The following is an 8,482-nucleotide window of genomic DNA, read 5'->3' as shown; positions in this document are numbered from 1 at the left end:
TCAAGTGGTGCTGCCAAACATATTGACATAAAGTACTATGTTATGAAAGATAAAGTTCAGAATCATATAATAAATCTTGAGCATATAAGTACAGAGAAAATGCTCGCGGATCCGCTCACAAAGGGCTTACCACCCAACGTGTTCAGAGAACACGTAGCCGGCATGGGTTTAAGGAAAAGCCTATGATTCCCGAATATACAAAGGGCCCAAAGAAAGTTTACATTTCAAAATGGAGAAGTGTATTGTGGCTGTTAGTCTAACGGCACTAATTGCTATGACGATAGAACAGTTCTATGCACTAATCTGTGATGAAATAGGATGGAAGCAAGGAAAAAATATGAATTAAAAGTTTTAAGTATGAAATTAAAGAACGAAGAATAGATGAGAGATCAAGGGGGAGAATGTTGGGATTGATCTCCCACCAGTTAGGCCCAACGGCCTAACTGGGCCTTGTCCTCGCGCCCTGATCGGGGGCGCCCAATCCTACATGGTTGGTGGCCCCCCGTCGCACAGCGCTATAAAGGAAAGGTGGGGGCCGGGGCTCGCAGTACGAGGTTCACCGCGCCGCCAGTCACCCCACCGACATCCTAACCCTAGACCCGATCGAAAGAAGGGGCGCTGCCAGTGACAGGAAGTATCACTGACGCCGGCAACGCCACCCGACGCTCACGCCGCCACCGAGGACGCCACAGCGCCACTCCCTCTCCACCGACCGTCGCTGCCGGCGCGCAGATGGCGTCCGTCAACGAAACCCTGGCCGGAGCTTCAACAACTACGGCATTCGATGGTTTGCGACCTATCACCCCTCTCTCTCTCTCTGTGAAACCCGAACATCTATTACTACTATGCTAAGTATCCCAATCCGATGAATATACCTAAAACTAAACCTAACAAGTTGATCTCAAGATTTGCCGGCCTAGTCTCACGGAGGCATTCATAGGGGCCAGGGTGAGTGTTTATGTGTCTGCATGGATGTTGTACTTTGCAAAAGGAAATTGTTTATGGGAACTGTATTTATTTTGTTACCTCAAAATACGTACAAGATCTGAATTCAAGGTTGAATTCGACAAAGAAATCATACCATCTTTTTACTTGTGTGACTTTGTTCATAAACGTTGCTGGAGAAATTACTTTGCGCAACTTCAGCAGGATTAATTATGCCTTGTGACCATGTTCTCTTTTATTTGCGTCTGGAAGCACACAATAAAAATTCTCACTGCATTGATGTGCAAGAGGGAGAGATTGCAATGCTTGTTATTGTGAGATTTAAACACATCTTATCTATAAATCACCAAATCCCATCAACACAGTCAACTGTCCCAACATGTTCTCTATCATTAACTACGCATTTTAAGACAAATCTTGGTAGATGTCGATCGGCAAGGTTGTACAGCGATATTTGTTGAGTAGGACAAATTAATCAATCAAAATACATATACATCTGCAAAAGACTGTCCTGGCTACCGGTACATAACTACATATCAATGATGATCACAAACAAAACGCAGGGTCTAATAGTATCCGATCCCTACAAAAGGCTACAAGCAGCCCATGATAGCTTTGGAGCTGCTCATCAGCATCTCCTTCTGCAGCTTCTTCAGCAACGGCAGCTTCTTCCCGGCGACGGTCGGCCGTGGAGGTGGAGCAGTCTTGTCCTGCTGTGACTGTGATGATGACGAAGTGCGCGTAGAGTGGTCGCTGGTGGCGGTTGAAGATCCGGTAGTGGACGCTGCAGTGCCGCTGGCGTCGGCGGGCGGGACGACGTGCAGCTTGACGTCGTTCGGGGAGACGCGCGCGATGCGTGGAAACTTGCCGTTGGTGTAGTCGTAGGCGACGCGGAGGCAGCCGTCGGCGTCCTCGCCCGCGGCGCACTCGACGACGGCGCGGAGCCAGAGCACGAGGTGCTGCCCCGTGCACACCGTCCCGACCCGCGTGCACACGCGCACCTGCGCTCCCTTTCCGATGCACATGCACTTGCTCTTGGTCACCTCCGCCGGTCCCGCCGGCAGCGCGCGCCGTGGCGCGAGCGGGAATTGGTAGTCGGCGTCGGCGTCGTTCGCGCACGTTCCGGCCCTGCGTTACCGTTGGCGAGGCGTGACGGCACGGGCGGGGCTGTAGGCTCTGGTTCAGGGTTGCAACGCGGCGACGGAGATGAGGGCTTGGACTTGGAGGGTGGCGGCGGTGAGGGCTTCTTGGCGACGACTCCTCCTGTCGGCGCCAGGGATGCCTTGCTCCGGTTCCGGCTGATCTCCAGCTCGCGGCGCAGCCTGCGCATGGTGGCGGACGGCACCGTCATAGTGGGCATGGCGGCCGTCCGCGGATGAGGAAGAGGGAGAAGAGCGATTAGAGCTCAAGAACGTTGGCGTCTAAGCACACGGACGAGAATGGCTTCTGAGATTGGACGTGACGAGGGAAGAGGCGACATAGAATGGAGGAGGTTCTACAAGCCACAGTCGGACTCGGAGTCAGCTCGGACTTTCAGTTTGTTTCAGAAGCTCGGAATCGGATTCAGACCGGCGTATTCAGCATTCGGACTCCGCATAATCAGCGGCAACCGGCAAACCGCCATCTCATTTGATCCATCGTCTGTTCTTCGACCGGCCCAACGAAACCCATTTTCGGCCCATGTATTCCATTCCATGGACCGAACGAGTGAACGCGCCAGGACCAAGTCAAACTTGTAACTGCTCCCTTGCGTTGCATCTCTGGCGCGGTTGTCTCGCGCAACTTCCAACGCCGTCGTTGTCAAAAAAAAAAAACTTCCAACGCCGCCACCGTCACTTTTTTCGGTTTCTCTTCTCCCACGGAGCGAGAGGACGAAGAACGGACTCTCCATGGAGATGGAGCACTCCACGTATCAAGAACACCGCCAGATTCAAGAGCGCCACGCCCAAGCCCAAGGCTGTAACGGTTCTTCCTCCTCCGCAACATGCAATCCGATCAGGCGCGCTGCCGAGTACATGACTGGACTAGGGCCAAGGGAAGCTTGCGGCAGGCTTGGATCCCTGATGCCATCGTGCTTGCGCGGCAGCCCGTCAGGGCCTCCGCCGCCGCCGAGGGTGCACCAAGTCTGGCCCGGGAAGAACGTAGGCATTCAAATTGAGCAGCAGTCTATTTCAGTGCTCCTCTGACCTCTCTGGTGCGTGCGTGTTTCAGTTTCAGTAACAGCCAGATTGCAATGCAGGTGTTTTTCTTGGACGGCCGTGTGATCTGCGGGCCTGACCCGCGAGGCCTCATCCTGACAGCCATGGCAATCCTGCTCTCAGAATGGATCTTCCTGTGCTACGTCGTCGATCCGTCGTCGGCGCACCCGGTCTCGTCCTAGCAACTGTCTGGCCCGTTCGCTTCACTGAAAAAACAAGCCAAAATACTATTCTGACTGATTTGTTGTGAGAGAAAAATACGGTTCCAACTGAAAAAACAAGCCTAAAAGTACGGACTATATGAGAAGCGCATGATCCCGATCGTCACAGTTTACGCTCTGTCACGAGCTCCCATTCGTCACAAACTGATACCAGCACTGCCCTGTTCGTTCACGTAGGTGGCTGCTAGTTTCGCAATGGCCGCAACAAGAGACCCCGGTATCATACCAAGAAACAATCCGGCTGCACTTTCACCTTCATCACTAGAAGATGGAACAACAGGTTCTGCCACATGGCCTCCTCCGACTAGGTTCCTCGTCGTCAATGGCGTCGAGGTGCGGCTCAAGTTCTGCCGGACCTGCAAAATCCACCGCGCTCCCAGAAGCTACCACTGCGCCGTCTGCGACAACTGCGTCGACAAGTTCGATCAACACTGTCCCTGGATAGGCCAGTGCGTAGGGCTGGTATCATCATGCTCCTCTGACACCAACTACTGAACTACTCATATATCGATCGCCTTGGTTTCACACCTTCAGAGAGTAATGCTTTGGTATTTGATTCCTTGTTTTCGCAGAGAAACTACAGGTTCTACTTGCTGCTGATGTGATCGGCGCTAGCGTTCTACGCTTTCATACTCAAGTTGGACGCTGCCAATGCTGAAGTCTTCAGTTATTTGGTCACAGCTTTGCCTGAAACGTTTGCTCTTGCAGCACTCAGTTTCATGGCTATGTGTGTCCTGGCGTGCCTTCTAGCCTCCCATGCCTTCCCTGTAGCCAAGAACAAGGTACGTGCATGTACAAACCTTTGACCGGTCAATAATGTGATTCTCCATCATGTTTACACGTTTCTCAAATAGGCCAGGCAGTTCCACCTTTCCACCATGAATTGTGTGAGTAATAAAAATCAATAGAAAAGAACTTCTAATCAAGTAGGCCAGGCAGTCCCCATCCAAATTAGCAATCGGAGTAGAAAATCGCGGTAGCTAACCAAAGGAAGTCTCTGAAGTAGCTAACAAAAGAGGTCCCCTTTCTCTGAGTTTTGTGCAGACTAGCCATGAGAGGTACAAAGGGCCGTATCGTAGCTCGCCCGATCCCTACGACAAGGGAGTTGTTGGAAACATCAAGGAGTGCCTCTTTGACAAGCTCCCGCCTTCAAGAGTCGATTTCAGAGCCGCCGCCGAGGCCGAGCAAAACTTTGGTTCATCAGTTCGACCCTCCGCCGGTGGCGACAACGACGACGGCGAGCTAAACTTTGGTTCCTCAAGGTGAGTAGGTGACGCCGGCAAGCTCGCAGTGCAGGAACAGTGCTAGGAGCTCATGACGTGGACTATTTTACATTACAGAGCTGAGGAAAGTACTAGCGGTAGAAGAGAAGAGACTGCACTTGTGCCTAGTTTGAAAGACTTTAACGAACCAATTCAGGATTCTTTTTATGGTATGGTAAAAGGACCGACGTCTATGGAGTGTGGTTATCTTTCCGTATCGCATTTTAACCAAACTCTCTTCTACTAAACAGCGTGGCAAGAAGTTCTGAAACAACCCGTGAATTAAGGACTTGTTTGATGTGGCTCTTACGGATCTTGCTCCGGTTCTACTGATGTGGCGGGCGGAGCCAAAACCAGTAAAGCCATAAATAACAGCTAAGTATTTCTTAACTCATTTTAGATAGAAATAAATGCACTATAGGTCCATTAACTTTTGGTGGTGTGCCATATAGGTCCATTAACTCTCAAACTGCATTTTTGAGTCCTTAAACTCTTCAAGTGGTTCACCGGAGGTCCATAACCCTTCCTTTAGAGAATAGATCTAATGTGGCGTAAATATAAGACGTAAAACAGAGCTCTTTCCATCCGCTCGTTTCTTCTTTTAGAGCATTCACACATAGAGCATCTAGTAGGTCTATAATTGTATATAGGGGTATTTTGGTAATTCTAATATCCACATTGGTACGTGTGCCCGATCCTATACTCGCAGGTTTTTTTTGACGGAGTAAAAGCCAGACAGAGCAGGGCCGCACACCAAACGAGCACTAGGCCGCCGGGGCACTCGAGAGCCTGCTTGAGTATGGATGGCAACGCGCACATTATCCGCGGGTAGAGGGTTTATAAACCCGCACCCACGAGGCAAACCCTGTGCCCGCACCCGCGCTCGTGACCCGTCACGGGCCCAAAATTGAACCCGCACCCGTCACCCGCGAGCACACCCGTGCCCGCAGCCATATCACAAATTCACAGTTTACAATCACAAACCTGTGCAGATCACAGATCCAATGCACAACAGCACAAGTTCATAAATAACAGTTCATAACTATTGTTCAACATCTTAATAGCAAGAGTGCAAGCCAAATAAATAAGGTTCAATAAGCACAAGTGACAAGTCTAGAACAACACACACATAGCTCAAATCACACAAATATTATTCACATAACAGATACAAATGAACAGCAAGCTTAATCAGAGTCGACGATAGAGATGCAAGGTTCTTCCTTCATTTCTTCTTCAATGTCTTCAAGGCAGGACCAAAAGATGTCAATCTTTCCATCATCTTGACCTACAAATGCACATTGAAATAAGAAGACGACATTAGTAGGCTGCTGTCATAAGATCATTAGAATGAGATGACAACATTGACAAGCTACAGGAATCAAAAGCATAATTCTTTACCTTTAAGATTATGACGAAACCAACTTTGGCTGTACATCAAAGCTTCCAACATTTTTGGAGTAAGACGGTTGTGATGCTCACTTAGAACCCTCCCACTAGTGCTAAAAGCGGATTCAAAAGCTACTGTGGTTATGGGAATTGCCAAAATATCACGAGCAATCAACCTCAAAGTAGGAAAGCGAGTTCCAACCACCTTCCACCAACCCAAGACATCAAAGTACTCATTCTCATCATGAGAAAGAGGGTCTTCGTCTAAGTACTGATCTAACTCACTCTTTGCTTTAACAAGACGTGAGGTCTTCTTAGTGGTCGCAAGTGTTTTGAATATGGATAGAACAGCAACATGGCTAACAGTAGAGTTTGAAGCCCCATAAGATGATGTACCCACAACCTCTTGATCAATTTGCACTTGGTACTCATCCATCAATTGAGTTAGCAATTCATAGCTCTTTTGACAATATCTATCAGCTTCTTCTTGACCCAAAAGAGCCATATAACAAGCTTACAGCATGATCATCTTAAGGCGTGGATCAAGAATAACAGCAACAGCCATGAGACCTTGGATATCAAACCGATACTTATCATACTTCTCTATCATTGCAGTGGACATGTTTCTAATGATCTCATTTTCATCTTCTTTCCCAGAGTTAATTTTAAGTTTGATCTCACATACTTTAGGAAAGAAGATATTAGCTGTCACATACTTTGTTCCAGAAAATAATTCAGTGAGCTGATAGAACAATTCTAATTTCTCACAAACAATAGCTGCAAAATTCCAATCATCATTTGGTGGGCAAACAAAGTGTTGGTCAAGAGTGCCCAAACGATCAAAAACCTTCCTATAAGGTATAGCAGTGCTAAGCATGATAAAAGTTGAATTCCATCTAGTTTTGCAATCAAGACAAAGTTTGTTCTTCAATTCAACCTTCTGTTGTTGAGCTACTTTCACAATTTTTTCAAACCTCTTTGGTGTAGCAATCCAATAAGCAATGCCCTCTCTAATTCTTGCAATAGATTTTTTGATTACTTCCAATCCATCTTGTACAATGAGGTTCAATATGTGCGCACAACAACGGGTATGCAAGTGCTTTCCACCCAGCAACATATTACCCTCCCCAAGCCTTGATTCCATTAGACCAATCATGCTGTCATTGACACTACAATCGTCAAGTGTCACAGTGGACACCCTGCAATCAAGATCCCAACTCTGGAGGCACTTAAGTAGTGCATCACAAATAACTTCAGTAGTATGGGGGCATGGCACATATACAAACCTAGAAAAGACAATTGAAATAAGTTGGAGTAAAAGACAAATAGGACAGCAACTAATTGAAGTAAAACACAAATAGGACAGCAAGTAATTGAAGTAGGACAGCAAGAAATCACCTCAAAATGCAGCTTCTAAGGGTCCATGAGTCATCAATAAAATGTCAAGTGACAGCCATATATCCTCTTTTCTGATTATCAGCAGTCCACAGGTCAGTTGTAATGGCTACATGACAACTGAGCTTCTGAAGAAACATCCTAGCTTTTTTCTCTCCACATCATAGCAGTTCAAGATGCCCTTCCTAATAGTGTTTCTAGTTCCTATCTTGAACTAAGGGTTGCAAAGCACTAACAAATTGACAAAAACTAAGATGATCCACAATGGACAGAGGGTACTCATGTAGTGTAATCATTGTGTAAAGTGCTTTCCTAGCTACATCTTGATCAAACATATAATTTTCAACAGCTACTGCACCCTTGTCAGTGGATGCAAACCTCAAATTTGCTTGCACTTTCTCACCGGGCTTCTTCCTATATAGATGTAGATTTTTTTATGAGTACGCAGATGGTTAGTACCATTTCTTGTTGTAGCTGAAAGCTTCTTGCCACAGTGGTCACACTTTGCCTTCCAAACTCCATCACCATCACAAACTCATGTGAATTCCTTCCATACAGCATATGTGAGCTTCCTATGCGAACCCCGTGAGTGAGTTATACTAGCAGTCCCATCTTCGTCCTCGCGATCATCAACTCCATCATCAATGGCGATAACCTAATTACTAGGGAGAGCTTCGTCAACAGGGATGGAAGCTTGCAAGACCTGCTCAGGTTGGACACTGCTCCCAGGAGTCTCCATCACCAATGCAATCTGTAGTCCAACAACATGGCACAAGTTAACTACATATCACCAGAATTGAACCATCCAAATTGAACAAAAAAGCTACTGACAAACACAAAAATAGTTACTCACAATCACAAAATCATTCATTCAATCTAGACAGAACACTACCTATCACCAGATCACAAAATCATTCATTCATTCTATCTACTGAACACTGCAACCACTGAACAAAATCACCAAATCATTCATTCAGTCACAAAATCGTTCATTCATTCTAGACAATCACAAACTATACATGACATATCACCAGATCTAGCATTAATCAATGGCAAGGCAGAAGTGTAGTTCATG

The 8,482-nt window shown here is 47.1% G+C and overlaps 1 pseudogene; it reads left to right on the top strand.

The window, feature by feature from the left end:
* Positions 1 to 3,559: 3,559 nt before the first annotated feature.
* Positions 3,560 to 4,610, top strand: LOC136552994 (probable protein S-acyltransferase 1; annotated as a pseudogene).
* The last annotated feature ends 3,872 nt before the right edge of the window (positions 4,611 to 8,482 follow it).

This window comes from Miscanthus floridulus, chromosome 4, assembly GCF_019320115.1.
Source record: "Miscanthus floridulus cultivar M001 chromosome 4, ASM1932011v1, whole genome shotgun sequence".
Taxonomy (NCBI): domain Eukaryota; kingdom Viridiplantae; phylum Streptophyta; class Magnoliopsida; order Poales; family Poaceae; genus Miscanthus; species Miscanthus floridulus.
Note: the sequence above shows the minus strand (reverse complement) of the source record. Positions and strands in the feature narration are given on the sequence as shown.